We start from the raw sequence: 20,363 nt of genomic DNA on the forward strand, positions 1-20,363 counted from the left end.
AAGCTCTTTTAATAATTTCTTACTAAATTTCATAGATTTTATATTTTTAAACTTTTTACATTTTTTGATTCTCAATTTCCCTTATGTAAGGGCTTCCCTGGTGGCTCAGAAGGTAAAGAATTTACCTTCAATGCAAAAGATGTGGGTTTGAGCCCTGGATGGGGAAAGATCACCTGGAGAAGAGAATGGTTACCCACTCCAGTGTACTTGCCTGGAGAATTCCATGGACAGAGGAGCCTGGCGGGCTACAGTCCATGCATGTGCTCAGTCACTTCAGTTGTATATGACTCTGCATACCTGTGGACTGTAGCCCACCAGGCTCCTTTGTCCATGGGATTCTCCACGCAGGAAGACTGGAATGGGTTGCCATGTCATCCTCCAGGGGATCTTCTCCAACCAGGGATCGAACCCTGGTCTCCTGTGTCTTCTGTGTAGCAGGCAGATTCTTTACCACTGGAAGCCCAGGCTACAGTCTATGGACTCACAAACAGCTGGACATGACTGAGCCACTAACACACTTTGACTTTAGTTATGTAAGGAAAATGCATTGTAATAGAATAATATAGTAAGATATGTGCCCAATATCAATCAGTATATTGGCTGTTGCCTTCTTTACTTAGTCAACATATTAATATTGGCATGTATACATTATGCACCAGATCCAGGTTTTGTAATTATTGTTCCAGAAAAAAAGTGAACATTGTACTGTACAATTCTTAGCAGTATTGTTAAGTATCATCAGCAACTGTTTAGTCATAGTCTTTCAAGGAAGAAAAGTTGTATTTATACTTGCTACATCCAAAAGTTTTAAAGATAAGTAGCATATAAATCCATCTATAGAAACAGTAGTTCATAAATGTTACTTAATATAACCATTAGTGAACTAATCTATGTTATCTAATATGTCAATTCTTCATAGTTAAAATGTTTACTTTTAGATTGAATGTGCAACCTAAGAACTTTTGGAAAAGAGTTTGCATTGCATTTATATAAATAAACTGCCTATTTAAGAGCATTTACCAAGCAAAAATAATCTGTACTAAAAGGATTTTGCAACTATTTGATCCTTATCTCTTTTGTTTTCTTTTCTACTTAATATAAAAATATAATGAGAACCAAATTACAAGTTACATAACTTCAATTTTTATATTTAAAACAGTATATTTTAATTGTTATCTTAAAACATTACTGAATGTGTCGGACATTACATGATGCATTCTCAAATTTTCTAAATCATTTTTGTGTTAGTAACAGATGTTTATTAAACTACACACAGACACACAGCACACTATTTTTGTTTCTGATTTTTTTTTTTTAATTTTTGCAATGCTGTGTTGGTTTCTGCCATACAACAATGCTAATCAGCCATGATTATACATGCATCCCCTCCTTTCCTAGGTTCCTTCCCCTCTCCTCATTCCATTCCTCCAGGTCATCACAGACCACCAGACTGAGCTTCCTGTACTGGATAGGAACATTTGGTTATGACCCTTGGATGACAAACAAAAGTTAAATTCTGATCTCTATTGCCATGCATAAAAAGGGTCGGGAATTTTGTTGTATATTCCTAAACAATAAAAGACATATGATTTAGTGTAAAGCATTATGGTAAATATTTAATTCTCATGGAAAACTCTAAATCATGGAAAGAAACATAATATTTAATATATTGAATTATAACTACAACACATGGTCCCTCCCTACTTTCTGCTCATAAACCTTAATCATGGTTGAAGTGAATTGAAGTCGCTCAGTTGTGTCTGACTCTTTGCGACCCCATGGACTGTAGCCCACCAGGCTCCTCTGCCCATAGAATTCTCCAGGAAAGAGTATTGGAGTGGGTTGCTATTTCTTTATCCAGGGGATATTCCCAACCCAGGGATTGAACCTGGGTCTCCCACATTGCAGTTAGACACTTTACCGTCTGAGCCACCAGGGAAGCCTGACACTAAGACACAAATAGGAAAGGCAAGTTCTTATAAGAAATATATTTAATCTCAATCAGTCATTTGTTTAAAGCAATCCAATGACCCATCAATTATTAAAACCTTTGTTAAAACATGTCATAGTTATGGATTCTCTGCTATTTGCTATAGAATTACCTGGAATTATCAAGAAATAATATATTTGATGAGTTAAATGTTTTAATTAATCTTTGGTCAATACTGAGCCAGGGCTTTACAGGTGGTGCTAATGGTAAAGAACCTGCCTGCCAATGAAGGAGACGCCAGAGACTCTGGTTCAATCCTGAGAGGCCTGGATTTGATTCCTGCATTGGGAAGTTCCTATGGAGGAGGAAATGGTGACCCACTCCAGTATTCTTGCTTGGAAAATTCCATGAACAGAGGAGAGTGAGGAGTTACAGTCTATGGCATCACAATGTCGGACCTGAATGAGAAGGCATGCATCATACATGCGCAAATATTGAGCCAACTTCTTCATGTCACCCTATAACTCTGACATAAAACATAACAACTTTACAAGAAGCAAAAATTTTCAAACCTTTCCTTTGAGTTTAGCTTTTTTTTTTTTTTTTTTTTTTTTTTTTTTTACTTTGACCCAAACATAGATGAGACCCAAACAGGGACTTGATTGCTTCCAACATAAGAATAGTCCAAGGAGGATGATTTACATACAGGTCTGTAGACTGAAGATTAGTTGGTCTGATTAGCTCAGCCTTGAAGCTCGAGTGACCTGCCTCATATCAGCAGAGCTGCCTCAGTAAAGTCACTATTTCAAAAATAGCTGTTGTTGCAACCTACTGGAGTTCATAAATGTTTCTTTTTCATTAATAAATAGCTAATGCTTTACTGAAATCTGTACACTGAATCATAATCAATTTGTTGGTTGTTATACTATCATGGGAGAACTGGTTTAAAGATACTGTAACTTAAAATGAATTGAAAATTACCCAAGTAAAATTTCTAGTAAAAGAGATAGATTTTAAAATGTACAACCACAATGATGTACATGGAAAAACTTAAGTGATAGGTATACATTATATCTCCAACATTTGTATCATTTTCTTGCACTAGCACATAGAAAATAATTTATATCTGGTTATATTATCAATTATATTTAAACTATACCATATTATGAACTATTTAAGTTAGATATATTTCAAATTTGTCTTTGTTTGCCTGGGGATCTTCCAAAGCCAAAGTATTTATTATGGAATTAATAAAATCTTAAGATACTTAGAGTTTTATGCTGAGCAGCCCTTAATGTACTACTTTTACATTAAGATGTAAACTTCCTTATTGTAAGCTATAACTCTTCAGATCCTTTTAAAAGTCCTACAGTTCACATGACTTGAATTAAACTGAAATTTAACCAGGAGAAATACAAGGTCAGATATTATACACACAAAAAATTACAATTCAATGTTTGTATCAAACTTTTAGTTTAAGTAGTCTTTTATTTCTATTTTTATTTGTAATTTTAGGATGGGAAACACATGTATACCTGTGGCAGATTCATTTTGATATTTGGCAAAACTAATACAATTATGTAAAGTTTAAAAATAAAATAAAATTTAAAAAAATAAATAAAAATAAAGTTACTTTAATAAAATAAAAGAATGAACAGAAATTGGCCTGTCAATTGCAAGGTTAAAATAAGTTCATGATTCGATTTGCTATTGAGAAACTCTTACTCACAAAAAATCTTTCTAGCTTTACATTTTATCACAGAACAATTTAATATTGATTAATTACTTCACCAACTCTTTCACATCTTTGTTCCTGAGGCTGTAGATTACTAGGTTCAGCATGGGGATGACCACTGTGTAAAAGACAAAGCCAATTTGACCACAAACTTCTGGAGTTAGGAACAGAGTAGAGGAAAAGGATGGTCCTTTGAAGATGGTAATGGTGGTCAGGTGGGAGGCACTGGTGAAGACTTTGTGGCGCCCCCCAGTAGAAAGCATCCTTAAGACAGTGATAAAAATGAAAACATAGGGGGTGAGAATAATCATCAGGTTGCTTACTTCATTGAATGTGGCAGAGACTAAAATGATTTCCTTGTTAATGTAAGGGTCAGAGCAGGAAACAGCAACAATGGCCCCATGCTCACAGACAAATTTATTTATGAACTTAGTCCCACAAAAGGATAATGTTGATAAAAAGTATGTGTATATTAAGGAACAGGCTATACTCCAAGAGTATAATGCAGACACCAACAAGGAACAAAGCTTCTGGGACATCACAACAGCATGGAGAAGAGGGTTACAAAGGCCACAAATTGGTCATATGCCATCACTGCCATCAGGAATGTCTCTATCACCACAAATATCCGGACAAAGAAGAATTGTATGAGACATCTTGTGAAGGAGATGGTTCTGTCTTCCACAACCAAGTTTTCTAGTAGCTTGGGTGTAACTACTGTCGAGTAACAGACATCAATGAAGGATAAGGAGTTGAGAAAGTAGTACATGGGCATGTGGAGCCTGGAACTGGACTTGATGATCAGGATCATGCCTAGGTTCCCCAGCACAGTGACTGTGTATATAGTTAGGAAGACCAGGAACAGGGGCAGCTGGAGCTGAGGATATTCTGAGAAGCCCAAGAGAATGAAAGTGACCTCAGCACTCTGGTTTGCTTGGTTCCTGTGGACAAAATATCAATTTTGATCCAGAAGAGTAAAAACTAAACTTTGAAATAGGTGAGAGAATAGAAAATGTGTTGAGAAACTCACTGGGTCTCTGTGTACAGTGTTTCTGTAATGCTATACTTCTGCTTTATTTCAAATGTTAATATTCACTTATATGTCAATTATACAGCCAATAATAATCTTAATTTTGTATGATCTTCAGAAACAAAGAACTAAAACAGATTAGATCCTGATTTATTTCAAATAATAAAATTCATTATTATCAGCTGCTTTCAGAAGACATTGTCTTTGCATGACTCTGCGCTTTGTGAAAACACCTGATATGACAATCCAATTACATGTATTGGAGAAAAACATGTCATTAGGTTCCACAGTTTCCTACCTGCCTCACCTCCTGAGCTATGAGACAATTAACTTATATGCTAATTTGTATAATGGTAACATCTCTGCAAAACAGTTAATATAATATTTTCTTGGTTGTCCTATCTCCTTTCAATTCCTTTCTTATTCCTAGTTATTCCAAATTCTCAACTCTTTATGGATCTATGCTATAAGACATACTAAACTTTTTCACTTATGTTGAATCAATTTAAAAAAAATTTATATGTATTCTTCATCAGTTCAGTTCAGTTCAGTTGCTCAGTCATGTCTGACTCTTCGTGACCCCATGAATCACAGCATGCCAGGCCTCCCTGTCCATCACCAACTCCCGGAGTTCACACAGACTCACGTCCATCAACTTAGTGATTCCATCCAGCCATCTCATCCTCTGTTGTCGCCTTCTCCTCCTGCCCCCAATCCCTCCCAGCATCAGAGTCTTTTCCAATGAGTCAACTCTTCACATGAGGTGGCCAAAGTACTGGAGTTTCAGCTTCAGGATCATTCCCTCCAAAGAAATCCCAGGGCTGATCTCCTTCAGAATGGACTGGTTGGATCTCCTTGAAGTCCAAGGGACTCTCAAGAGTCTTCTCCAACACCACACTTCAAAAGCATCAATTCTTTGGCACTCAGCCTTCTTCACAGTCCAACTCTCACATCCATACATGACCAGAGGAAAAACCATAGCCTTGACTAGACGGACCTTTGTTGGCAAAGTAATGTCTCTGCTTTTGAATATGCTGTCTAGGTTGGTCATAACTTTCCTTCCAAGGAGTAAGCATCTTTTAATTTCATGGCTGCAGTCACCATCTGCAATGATATTGGAGCCCAAAAAGTAAAGTCTGACGCTGTTTCCTCATCTATTTGCCATGAAGTGATGGGACCAGATGCCATGATCTTCGTTTTCTGAATGTTGAGCTTTAAGCCAACTTTTTCACTCTCCATTTTCACTTTCATTAAGAGGCTTTTGAGTTCCTCTTCACTTTCTGCCTTAAGGGTGGTGTCATCTGCATATCTGAGGTTATTGATATTTCTCCTGGCAATCTTGATTCCAGCTTGTGTTTCTTCCAGTCCAGCATTTCTCATGATGTACTCTGCATATAAGTTAAATAAACAGGGTGACAATATACAGCCTTGATGAACTCCTTTTCCTGTTTGGAACCAGTCTGTTGTTCTATGTCCAGTTCTAACTTGCTTCCTGACCTGCATACAGATTTCTCAAGAGGCAGATCAGGTGGTCTGGTATTCCCATCTCTTTCAGAATTTTCCACAGTTTATTGTGATCCACACAGTCAAAGTCTTTGGCATAGTCAATAAAGCAGAGATGCTTTTCTGGAACTCTCTTGCTTTCTCCATGATCCAGTGAATGTTGGGCAATTTGGTCTCTGGTCCATCTGTGTTTTCTAAAACCAGCTTGAACATCAGGCAGTTCACGGTTCACGTATTGCTGAAGCCTGGCTTGGAGAATATTGAGCATTACTTTACTAGCATGTGAGATAAGTGCAATTGTGCGGTAGTTTGAGCATTCTTTGGCATTGCCTTTCGCCAATTGTATTATTCATCAGAAGTTTCAAAACAAAATATGTGCTCTGTTTCCTGTGATAATAGTTGAAACAATATTGAACAGAAAACTCTTGTTTTTTTCCATTGTAGCAGATTTTGGAGTTTGGGTGACAAATATCAGACTGTGAAATTACTGGAGAAAGCATATAGGCTTCAGAATGAATCAAATATATATTCTGCCATTATGAATTGTTTTTAGTTCTTCCAAAGAAAAGTGGCTGGAAAACTCCTATTTCAAATGGGACACCAGGATATTTCTTGATTATTACTGATCACAATGCATTTCCTCTATAGTAAGATAAGACTATTAATATAAATTTTAAATCACTAGATTGGAACTAGATACTTCAATAATGAATTCAAATGCTGTAAGACATGGTAGAACAGATATTTACCTTTTTATGTATTAGAATTATGAATAATTGTTATTATTTCAAACACCTGATATGTTTGTGAAAATCCAGCACAAGCATGGACATTTATCAACTGGTAGACACATTGGGGAAGACAATGTAGAAATCCCTTCTTCTAGAAGCCACAAAGTAGAAACACTGTAGAATTTCATTAGAACACTTGGTTTAAAATGCATAGTTCCTTATTTTCCTCTAGGTTTTCTCACCACACTATAGCTTTCTCTGATTCCCGCATGATGAACTTGTAAGAAAGATATCTTCCAAAGACCATGTCCACAACAGATCCTCTGTAACAATACTTTGTAAGGTCTCAGCACTGCAAAGATTGATTATGACTATATTATTCCAGACACATTCCTTCAATTTAAAATGTTCCATGCAAGATTATGAGAATAATTTTACTTGATTGTTTAACATAACAGTGATTTTCAGATTTCAAATAAATGTTAATAGCAAATGTATAACATTAACGTTATTCAGTATGACTTTTCCAAAAACTTCTTGGATGTATAAATTCAACCTCATTATCACTTAATACACCTTCTTTAGTGAAGATGGATTTATCAACCTCTGCTATATAGTACATGCCTATTTCTTTATGATTTATTTCCCCGTTTTATTCTTTCTTATGATGTTTGCTTTATTTTACCATCTATGAAACAATGAAACTCATTGTTTCATCCCCTCTGTATACAGACAAACTTTCATATTTATCACTCACAATTACTGTAGGTTATATTCCCATTATTTATAAATATGGTTGTTACTGTCACTTTATTTCTAGAAAATTACAGGAAAATCTTGAAGACAAGGCCCACTTTATTATAATTCTCCCTTTTGCCAAAAGGAGAATTCTCCATTTCTGACTTTATGGTGAATACCCAATGAGAAAACTAGGATACAAATTATTTGAAAGAAAGAATTGTAATATAACTCCATAAACCTTCTCAGCCAAAAAGTGGTTCTTTGTGGACACTTTGTTCTACACACGTGTCTGTCTCCTACAAAGATTACTGGATCTTTGTAAAAGTCAACTCACCTAAATACAGAAGAACTTGAATGAGTCAATTAATGAAGAACTCTTTGCTAAAATTAATGAACTCCAGCAATGCTGCTGCTTAGTACTTAATAGAAACACACCTGAAAAGGGTAGTAAAAGTGTCCAGTATTTTTCATTAATTAGTTCATATTTTATGATTTTCCAAACTGTTAAGAAAACTCAGAGATACCAAAGATAAAATCAAGCCTGAAAAGTAAATCCTGGCACGAAACTTTATCACAAATATATGCCAGCATGACCTTGCTGCTAGTCACTTCAGTTGTGTGGGACTCTGTGCGACCCTATAGACAGCAGCCCACAAGGCTCCCCCATCCCTGGGGTTCTCCAGGCAAGAACACTGGAGTGGGTTGACATTTCCTTCTCCAATGCATGAAAGTGAAAAGTGAAAGTGAAGACTTTCAGTCATGTCCGACTCTTAGCAACCCCATGGACTGCAACCTACCAGTCTCCTCCATCCATGGGATTTTCCAGGTAAGAGTACTGGAATGGGTTGGCATTGCCTTCTCCGATCATGACCTTAGGGATGTGAAAACTAGAGAATATAACTGAAGTACTGCCTTGATGACTGCAATTCAAATAATTACATTTTAACTCTGAACTCTGTCCCAGGTGGTATACTGACTGTATATTATTTCCCTAAAGCCTAGGGCATTTGTATTATCAACTTTACTCATTTAATCTTAAAAAATAAACACCATTTTTAAAAACACATAAATCCAAAAGGGCAAATTATACAGTAATAGATTTATCTTTTTTTAAATTTTATTTTAACTTTACAACATTGTATTGGTTCTGCCATATATCAACACGAATCCACCACAGGTATACACGTATTCCCCATCCTAAACCCCCCTCCCTCCTCCCTTCCTGTGCCATCCCTCTGGGTCGTCCCAGTGCACCAGCCGCAAGCATCCAATATCATGCATCGAACCTGGACTGGCGACTCATTTCATATATGATATTATATATGTTTCAATGTCATTCTCCCAAATCATCCCACCCTGTCCCTATCCCACAGAGTCCAAAAGACTGTTCTGTGCAAAGAAATAGAGGAAAACAACAGAATGGGAAAGACTAGGGATCTCTTCAAGAAAATCAGAGATACAAAAGGAACATTTCATGAAAGAAGGGCTCGATAAAGGACAGAAATGGTATGGACCTAAAAGAAGCAGAAGATATTAAGATGAGATGGCAAGAATACACAGAAGAATGGTACAAAAAAGATCTTCACGACCCAGACAATCACAATGGTGTGATCACTGATCTAGAGCCAGACATCCTGGAATGTGAAGTCAAGTGGGCCTTAGAAAGCATCACTACGAACAAAGCTAGTGGAGGTGATGGAATTCCAGTTGAGCTACTCCAAATGCTGAAAGATGATGCTGTGAAAGTGCTGCACTCAATATGCCAGCAAATTTGGAAAACTCAGTAGTGGCCACAGGACTGGAAAAATTGTTTCCATTCCAATCCCAAAGAAAGGCAGTGCCAAAGAATGCTCAAACTACCACACAATTGCACTCATCTCACACACTAGTAAACTAATGCTCAAAATTCTCCAAGCCAGGCTTCAGCAATATGTGAACCGTGAACTTCCTGATGTTCAAGCTGGTTTTAGAAAAGGCAGAGGAACCGGAGATCAAATTGCCAACATCCGCTGGATCATGGAAAAAGCAAGAGAGTTCCAGAAAAGCATCTCTTTCTGCTTTATTGACTATGCCAAAGCCTTTGACCGTGTGGATCACAATAAACTGTGGAAAATTCTGAAAGAGATGGGAATACCAGACCACCTGATCTGCCTATTGAGAAATCTGTATGCAGGTCAGGAAGCAACAGTTAGAACTGGACATGGAACAACAGACTGGTTCCAAACAGGAAAAGGAGTTCATCAAGGCTGTATATTGTCACCCTATTTATTTAACTTATATGCAGAGTACATCATGAGAAACACTGGACTGGAAGAAACACAAGCTGGAATCAAGATTGCCAGGAGAAATATCAATAACCTCAGATATGCAGATGACACCACCCTTAAGGCAGAAAGTGAAGAGGAACTCAAAAGCCTCTTGATGAAAATGAAAGTGGAGAGTGAAAAAGTTGGCTTAAAGCTCAACATTCAGAAAACGAAGATCATGGCATCTGGTCCCATCACTTCATGGCAAATAGACGGGGAACAGGGGAAACAGTGGAAACAGTGTCAGATTTTATTTTTCTGGGCTCCAAAATCACTGCAGATGGTGACTGCAGCCATGAAATTAAAAGACGCTTACTCCTTGGAAGGAAAGTTATGACCAACCTAGACAGCATATTCAAAAGCAGAGATATTACTTTGCCAACAAATGTTCATCTAGTCAAGGCTATGGTTTTTCCAGTGGTCATGTATGGATGTGAGAGTTGGACTGTGAAGAAAGCTGAGCGCCAAAGAATTGATGCTTTTGAAGTGTGGTGTTGGAGAAGACTCTTGAGAGTCCCTTGGACTTCAAGGAGATCCAACCAGTCCATTCTGAAGGAGATCAGCCCTGGGATTTCTTTGGAAGGAATGATGCTAAAGTGAAACTCCAGTACTTTGGCCACCTCATGTGAAGAGTTGACTCATTGGAAAAGACTCTGATGCTGGGAGGGATTGGGCACAAGAGGAGAAGGGGACGACAGAGGATGAGATGGCTGGATGGCATCACTGACTCGACGGACATGAATCTGAGTGAACTCCGGGAGTTGGTGATGGACAGGGAGGCCTGGCATGCTGCAATTTATGGGGTCGCAAAGAGTCAGACATGACTGAGTGACTGATCTGATCTGATCTGATACATCAATGCCTCTTGCTGTCGGGTATACAGGGTTATTGTTACCATCTTTCTAAATTCCATATATATGTGTTAGTATACTGTATTGATGTTTTTCTTTCTGGCTTACTTCACTTTGTATAATAGGCTCCAGTTTCATCCACCTCATTAAAACTGATTCAAATGTATTCTTTTTAATGGCTGAGCAATACTCCATTGTGTATATGTACCACAGTTTTCTTAGCCATTCATCTGCTGATGGACATCTAGGTTGCTTCCATGCCCTTGATATTAGAAACAGTGCTGTAATGAACATTGGGGTACACATGTCTCTTTCAATTCTGGTTTCCTCGATGTGTATGCCCAGCATTGGGATTGCTGGGACATAAGGCCATTGTATTTCCAGTTTTTTAAGGAATCTCCACACTGTTCTCCATAGTGGCTGTACTAGTTTGCATTCCCACCAACAGTGTAAGAGGGTTCCCTTTTCTCCACACCCTCTCCAGCATTTATAGCTTGTAGACTTTTGGATCACAGCCATTCTGACTGGCGTGAAATGGTACCTCTTAGAGGTTTTGACTTGCATTTCTCTGATAATGAGTGATGTTGAGCACCTCTTCATGTGTTTGTTAGCCATCTGTATGTCTTCTTTGGAGAAATATCTATTTAGTTCTTTGGCCCATTTTTTTGATTGGGTCATTTATTTTTCTGGAGTTGAGCTGTAGGAGTTGCTTGTATATTTTTGAGAGTAGTTGTTTGTCTGTTGCTTCATTTGCTATTATTTTCTCCTATTCTGAAGGTTGTCTTTTCACCTTGCTTATAGTTTCCTTTGTTGTGCAGGAGCTTTTAAGTTTAATTAGGTCCCATTTGTTTATTTTTGCTTTTTTTTTCTGTTTTTTTTTAATTTTATTTTATTTTTAAACTTTACATAATTGTATTAGTTTTGCCAAATATCAAAGTGAATCCTCCACAGGTATACATGTGTTCCCCATCCTGAACCCTCCTCCCTCCTCCCTCCCCATACCATCCCTCTGGGTCATCCCAGTGCACTAGCCCCAAGCCTCCAGTATCGTGCATCGAACCTGGACTGTGAGTCATAGAGGATCCTGCTGCGATGTATGTTGGAGAGTGTTTTGCCTATGTTCTCCTCTAGGAGTTTTATAGTTTCTGGTCTTACATTTAGATCTTTAATCCATTTTGAGTTTATTTTTGTGTATGGTGTTAGAAAGTGCTCTAGTTTAATTCTTTTACAAGTGGCTGACCAATTTTCCCAGCACCACTTGTTAAAGAGACTGTCTTTAATCCATTGTATATTCTTGCCTCCTTTGTCAAAGATAAGTTGTCCATAGGTGCATGGGTTTATCTCTGGGCTTTCTATTTTGTTCCATTTGTCTATATTTCTGTCTTTGTGCCAGTACCATACTGTCTTGATGACTGTGGGTTTGTAGTAGAGCCTGAATTCAGGCAGGTTGATTCCTCCAGTTCCATTCTTCTTTCTCAAGATTGCTTTGCCTATTTGAGGTTTTTTGTATTTCCATACAAATTGTGAAATTATTTGCTCTAGCTCTGTGAAGAATATTGTTGGTAGCTTGATAGAGATTGCATTGAATCTATAAATTGCTTTTTAATCCATATTTAAGTCTAAAAATGTTCTTATGAAGGTGCATATATACACACACACACACACACACACACACATATTCTTATGTTTCTAAACATATGGCTGCTAAACTTTAATTATACTGTTTATTTTGTACTTTACAATATTTGTACTATAAAGTTTATTTTATATTTACACTAGTATTCTATTGATAGAAAACATCTTCCATTGGCTTTTCAAATATATAATGTTCTCTGATGTTTATATTTATTACTGAATGTAAAAAGAAATTTTGGATGATATGTTTTCTAAAAATATATGTTTATGAAAAGGATGATATTTTCACTAATTTTGGTAACTATCCATCTTGGATTTAAAGACACAGGTTAAGAATAATAATAAGTTGATGCAGAGGAACTGAAGTGGAAGCATTGAAAGATTTTACTTTTTGGGCTCAAAAATCATTCCTTTATGGTGACTGCACCCATTAAATTAAAATACACTTGCTCTGTGGGAAGAAAGTTATGACAGAACTAGGCAGCATATTCAAAACCAGAGACATACCTTTGCCAACAAAAGTCCATATATTCAAAGCCATGGTTTTTCCAGTAGCCAGGTATGGATGTGAGAGTTGGACCATAAAGAAGACAAAGTGCCGAAGAATTGTCCTTTCAAATTGTGGTGCTGGGGAAGACTCCTGAGAGTCCTTCGGACAGCAAGGTCCAATCAATCAATCCTGAAGGAAATCAACCCTGAATATTCATTGAAAGGACTGATGCTGAAGCTGTAGGTCCAGTGCTTTGGCCGCCTGATATGAAGAGCTGACTCACTGGAAAAGAACCTGATACTGGGAATGATTGAAATGTACTGGAGAAGAGGGCAGCAGAGGATGAGATGGTCAGATGGCATCACTGACTCAATGGACATGAGTGTGAGCAAACTCCAGGAGACAGTGAAAGGCAGCGAATCCTGGTGTGCTACAGTCCATGGGGTGGCAAAGACTCAGGCACAACTTAGCGACTGAACAATAATAACAACAAGCTTATTTCTCACTAGTGGAAGATTCAAAATACATTTTGACTGGGTAGCTGTGCCCTATACGGGCTCTGATTTCTCCCAACTTGAACCTCACCATCATCATGGAGCTTCTGAAGTTATGATTCTCTTAATATTCATTGGGGAAAGAATAGATTCTTCTTCAAATAAATGATGCCAGGACAACTGGGCATTCACAAGTAAAATTATGGGATTGGACATTTACCTCATATTATATACAGCAATTAACTCAGAAAGTGAACAAGGTTCTGAATGAAAGAGCATAAACTATAAAACTCTTACAAGAAAAACACAGGCCTTAAAATAAACAGCTAGTATACATCATAGATTCTGCAAGGGGAGAAGAAATGGGTGCAAGAAAAGTGAGGACAATTTGGATATCTCACATTTCATGATTCTAAAACTTACTGTAAAGCCACAATAATCAAAACAATGTGGTGCTGGCATAAAGACAGGCATATAGAACAATAGACAAGAGAGCCAGCAATAAACCATTACTTGAATGGTTAAATGACTTTAAAAGTCTGCAAACATCATCCAATTTCAAAAGCAATTTTTCAACATATTTACTTGGCAAAACTAGATGTCTATGTGTAAAAGAATGAAAGTAGGTCCTTAGCTTTCATCATATCACAATATACTCAACTGGATCAAAGACCTTAACATAAGAACTAAAATCATGAAACAGAAAAAATAGAGAGGAAAAGATTCAGGCCATTAGATTAGGCAATGTTTTGTTTGTTTGTTTGTTTTTTAATGACACCAAAAACAAAGGCAGAAGAAAAAAAAAAGTAGGTAAATAGGACTGTATCATAATTTAAAACTTTTATTTGTCAAAGGATACAATCGGCAGAGAGAAAAGGCAACCCACAAAATGAAAGGAAACAAAGACATATCTGATAAGTTCATATCCAGACTATATAAGGAATTTCTGCAAATCAATAAACTAATAATAATGCAGTTAATAAATGGGCAAAGAACTTGAAAGGAGCTTTTATTCCAAATTTGTATAACCATGTTCTTTACAGTATTATTCAGAAGAGTCAAATGTTTAAGCAAGCAAAGTATACATTATCTCATGAATAGATAAACAAAATTTGGTATACAGTCAATAGAATATTATTCAGTGTTAAAAAGGAGCAAGTGTACTCGTGGTACAACAGATAAATTGTGAGGATGTGATGAATAAGTAATTCATTTCTCACAAACTTTACCTACTCTAATAGGTTAATATTTACTGGTGAAGTGAAGTGAAAGTTGCTCAGCTATGTCCAACTCTTTGCAACCCCATGCAATGTATAGTCCACGGAATTCTCCAGACCAGAATACTGGAGTGGGTAGTCATACCCTTCTTCAGGGGATCTTCCCAATCCAGGGATCAAACCCAACTCTCCTACATTGTAGGCTGATTCTTTATTGTCTGAGCCACTAGGGAAACCCTAGTGGTAGGGTTGTTTATAAGTACCTCACATTCAGTTCCTCCTATTATCAGATTATATTATTACACTACATATGTCACAGCTAATTAAAGACCATACACATATTTTAACTAAAATCTGTACTTTAACTAGATTCATTAGTCTTTATTGATGCCATGTTTCTCCTCCAGAATGTGATCCAAAAACCACATTATATTCACTTTTCAAGTTCTTTTCAGCTCCTCCAGACAGTGACAATTTCTCTGGCTTTTCTTGTTTTGAATGACCTTGATAGACCTTGATAGCTTTGAAGACAACTAGTCAGACATTTTGTATTAAAACCTTCCATTTGGGTTTGTCTGGTATTTTGCTCACAATTAGACCAAGGTTATAGGTTATTGGAGAAACACCCACAGAGAAAGTGCTATTTTAATCATACCATATCAGCAGGTAAATAATCTCAATGTGATTTATCACTGTGCTGTGAATCCTGATCACCTAACTGAGGTACTGTTTGTCATAATTTCCAACCCCCGCCCCTGTACATTTACTTTTTTCCCTCATTCCATTTTGTGTTCTTTGGAAGTAAGTCACTCAAGTGTTTGAGTATAGAATAGCTACATAACTTGTTTGGAATTCTTCTATTCTCACTTAATTATTTAATATATTAAATTATTTAATTATTTAGATCATTATAACTCACATATATTTATATCTTGATTTTTGCATTACATCTCAGTTCAATGTTTATTTTCTTGCTGACCTTTATCTAACACTGGGCATTGGGGGCTCTCTTATTTGGCTCCTGTGTCCCTTTGGGTTATTTTCATCAGTGTGTGTGAAGGGAAGGGACACTTAAGGGAATGGCCTTCTCCAGAATTTTATGCTTTGCATCATCCACATGTGAATACTCCTACTGGGAAGGAAAAAGAGATACACTTGCCCATTCAAAATCCTATATGGAGTGGATTTCAGAAAGTGTGGGGTGAATCCAGAATCAACTCTGTCTTCTGATGTGCAAGTGAGGACCTAAGTCTCCTCATGAGATCAAACAACCCCTGGTGCTAGATAAACCGAATTTTAGGATGACTTGTTTTATTCTCAGCTGAGTAAATGGTGTTCAAAATTTCCTTGGGCTGAAAAGAGGGCAACTGAACATCTTAACCTCTGCATGAACTCTTACAGAGCTAACATGACTTTTATAGAAGAGTAACAGTTTATATGATACTTGGAGAAAGTGAATCTGACTAATGACACTGTGAATGTCTAATGCATATAGCACAGCTATGGAAGAATAGAAAGTTTAGAACATTTCTAGGTGTGTTTTGTATTCTAAAGTCAGATGATGGAAATAAATGCCTTGCACAGCAGCTTCTGAAGAAAATGAGCACTGCTTGGTAGGAGTACTAGAACTGAGGATGTGAGACATCAGCAAATAGAAAGAATATCTGCTTGTGAGTTTCAGGATATGCCGGGGTCCAGCCCCGGCTGATCCAGGGTATTCGAAGGGGAGATGGCGTCAGCGAGGATCAGGATACAATAGCTTCAATTAGATATTAATTAGAGATATAAAGAGTAATAGAATGAGGATAGCTCAGTAGGAAAATTCAGTGGATAAAAGAGGCTGAGTAGCTTGGTTTATGTGGAAGACCAATAAAACTTCAAGACAAGAAGTTTGCACCACTTACATAGGCCACAGGCGTCCTTCCATTCTCCTGAAGGAGAGGAGACACTGAGGCCTCCCTGGTCGGATCTTAGAAGCCCAGGCATAATTAGTAAGCATGGTGGGTTCTGCGCTCCAGATGGAGACTCAGCCAGAATTTGAGAGAGAGAGAGACATGGGGAGACCAGTCTTTCAAGGAACTGATCCCAATTCTTTATTTTCCAGAGTCTGTTTTTTTTTTTTTTTAACTTTACATAATTGTATTAGTTTTGCCAGAGTCTGTTTTTATACACTGAGATGTTATACAAAAGTCACATGGCGACAGCAGTCCTGACTTTTATTAAAGTCAGGTGCTTCATACAAATATATACAGAGGTCTTAGGGGTGTTACATCATCTTCTGGCCAGAGGGGACTGCTGACAATTTATGACCCTCTCCTTGTGACAGTGGTCAGTCAACCAGAACACTTTTTTCTCCAAGAGTGATTATTCTTAAAACAGACGCCACCCAAATAAAGTTACATTCCTATAGGGTGAGGGTGTAATGGGTTTTAGTTAAGGAAAGAATTTACTTAGCCTAAGGTCTAATGTGATTTATATCAACGGTTAATACTTATTTCTTCTATATATTCATTAATGTGTGTAAGGGCAGGGGATGTAGAGTCTTAGCAACAAACATTGGCTCAACAAATGAAAAACCCTTCACCAATACAATTTCTAATCAGCCCACTATACTTATACTAATGGTTTTCTAACTTTTCTAAGTAACCTGTTTTTAGAAGGTTTAAAGCATCTCGTGCCTCTCACAGTTGGGAGGCTGTTAGCAATCACATGTGGCGGGACAAGCCTGTCAGGCAGGCTAGAGAACCTTCAGAGGAGTTTGTAGGTTGAAACACTCCTATCATGCCCAGGAATTATTATTAACTGGAGCTCTAAGTTAATTCCTTCTCTGAAAGAGGTGGTGGGGGACAGCCCCCGTAAAGTCAGAGGTGTAGGTGAGAGCACAAAGTAGTAAAGTAGGCAGGCTCTGGTTATGGGGGTAGATGCTCGAGAATTTCCAGGGGGACTCCTGAGACTCGATCCCGCCTTTGAGTATGTCGAGCCTCCTTCCTCATGACCTTTGCCATGGGCAGAGTGCCTCACGCCGGCCCCCAACAAGTATATATTACATAGATATGATAATTTGTGGTGGATGTAGTAGAATGCAGACTTCCCTTTTCTTCAATCAAAGTATAGTGTACTGAGAAACACTGTTAGACTGTATGCACAGAAGATTTCCTTAATGTTTTCATTCATTCAACAGATATTGGGCAAGCACCTACTATTTTCTAAGAGTTCAAATTCAGTAGTTTATGAGTAAAAATTATGCTCCTGGTTTCTTCATTCCAACTAGTGTCACTTGTATGCATGCAATTTTAATGTATGCATATGTATCTACATAGTTATACAGATATAAATGTTATGTGAATTATTCATATGTGACTATCTATTATCAATCTATATATATATGTATAAATATATAAATATAGATGAGAAATATTTATATAATATTCTTCATAGATATAAACAGCAAAATCTTTTTCATTTGCTTGTTGAAGAGTCTTGACAAGAGTATACTTGGAAAACACCTAATTAGACAAGTAAACAGTTAGTTAAATGTAGTGTGCTGTCGTTCAATTTGATTAAAAAGCACTGAGTTCTATAACTGTCTCTGTACTTGCCTTAGCATCTACTCATGCTTTCAAGTCTTATATTCTCTCCAAAACATCATTGTAACCCCTGCCTAAATAAGAAGGCAATCATTATGGCTTAAGGATGTGCAACTGTGAATAATAGTCCATTAACTAAGATGAAGTTTCAAAAAACATTAATTTTTTAATAGAATAAATTTAATCTTTTTGAGAAGATTCAGAGTCTTGGGCATTCAGTAGAGACTTGTAGAATAAAAATTTTTCACCATCAAAATAAGAAATGATATTTAACCATGATCATTGCAGCTCCATGCTTTCCAGAATGAAACTAGTTAAAATAAATATTTTAATACAACACATGATAATTATGTATTTCAAAATTATCAAAGAGTATATCTTAAAAATTAGGCGTGGCTCATGTAGCTGATGCCAGCAAATGTTTTCTCACACAGAGAATATAAATATATGCTCTTGCTGACATTCTTCTAAATATACATTTTAATATATAGTCATATGTATGTAATTAAAAGATTCTTACTCCTTGGAAGGAAAGTTATGACCAACCTAGATAGTATATTCAAAAGCAGAGACATTACTTTGCCAACAAAGGTCTGTCTAGTCAAGGCTATGGTTTTTCCTCTGGTCATGTATGGATGTGAGAGTTGGACTGTGAAGAAAGCTGAGTGCCGAAGAATTGATGCTTTTGAAGTGTGGTGTTGGAGAAGACTCTTGAGAGTCCCTTGGACTGCAAGGAGATCCAACCAGTCCATTCAGAAGATCAGCCCTGGGATTTCTTTGGAAGGAATGATGCTAAAGCTGGAACTCTAGTACTTTGGCCACCTCATGCGAAGAGCTGACTCATTGGAAAAGACTCTGATGCTGGGAGGGATTGAGGGCAAGAGGAGAAGGGGACAACAGAGAATGAGATGGCTGGATGTCATCACCAACTCGATGGACATGAGTGTGAGAGAACTCCGAGAGTTGGCGATGGACAGGGAGGCCTGGCATGCTGCAGTTCATAGGGTCACAAAGAGTCGGACATGACTGAGCGATTGATCTGATCTAATCTGATCTGATGTAATATATGTTCTCTGATTTAATTGACTCATCTTTCGAGCATACAATTCTATCCTCTTACTTTTCACTTTGAAATAGACTTTAGATTGCATTGCTTATGTATCTGCTTTGTTTTTATGAATAACTCTATCAATTAATGGTATTACTGTAAGTACCATTCTTATTCATTAAACTCCTTTCAGATGTGTTTTAAGTCCTTTTTTATCTTTTGCTACCATAGAAAGTGTTGCAGTGGTAGTTATTGTCCTTGTGAGTGAGAGTATCTGTAGGGAATGAAATTACCAGATACATGTCTATGTGCATCTGTAATATTATGGATGGTGAAAATAGCCTCTTAAGAGATTGTGCCCAATTACACTCCTACAAAAGTGAGGCTGAAAAACACCCACAACTCGTCAGCACTCTGTGAACAGACTTGCACCACAAAGAATACTTTGTAAAAATGATAGGTGAAAATATCATCCAAATGGACATTAAATTTGAATGTGTTAACTAGTGAATACAATTTAGAACGTTTTCATGTGGTTAATTATCTGATTTTTGTGACCCCGTGGACTGTGGCCCATCAGACTCCTCTGTCCGTGGGATTTCCCAGGCAAGAATACTAGAGTTAGTATTCCCTTCTCCAGGGGATCTTCCTCACCCACAGAATGAACCCTGGTCTCCTGCATTGTGGTCAGATATTTTAACATCTGAGCCACCAGGGAAGCCCCTAATTATATTTAATAAGGAGAAAAGTCTTTTATTAAATGGGTTATTTTGCCTACTATTTATTTTGCCACATAAACACTGGGCTGGAAGAAGCACAAGCTGGAATCAAGATTGCCGGCAGAAATATCAATAACCTCAGATATGCAGATGATACCACACTTGTGGCGGAAAGTGAAGAGGAACTAAAAAGCCTCTTGATGAAAGTAAAAGAGAGAATGAAAAAGTTGACTTAAAGCTCAACATTCAGAAAACAAAGATCTGGTTCCATCACTTCATGGGAAATAGATGGGGAAACAGTGGAAACAGTGCCAGACTTTATTTTTGGGGGCTCCAAAATCACTGC

General features: G+C 37.3%; 1 pseudogene; it reads right to left on the reverse strand.

The window, feature by feature from the left end:
* Window positions 1–3,676: 3,676 nt before the first annotated feature.
* Window positions 3,677–7,236, reverse strand: LOC139179036 (olfactory receptor 5D13-like; annotated as a pseudogene).
* Between the last annotated feature and the right edge of the window lie 13,127 nt (window positions 7,237–20,363).

This window comes from Bos indicus, chromosome 23 (genome assembly GCF_029378745.1).
Source record: "Bos indicus isolate NIAB-ARS_2022 breed Sahiwal x Tharparkar chromosome 23, NIAB-ARS_B.indTharparkar_mat_pri_1.0, whole genome shotgun sequence".
In the NCBI taxonomy this organism is placed as follows: domain Eukaryota; kingdom Metazoa; phylum Chordata; class Mammalia; order Artiodactyla; family Bovidae; genus Bos; species Bos indicus.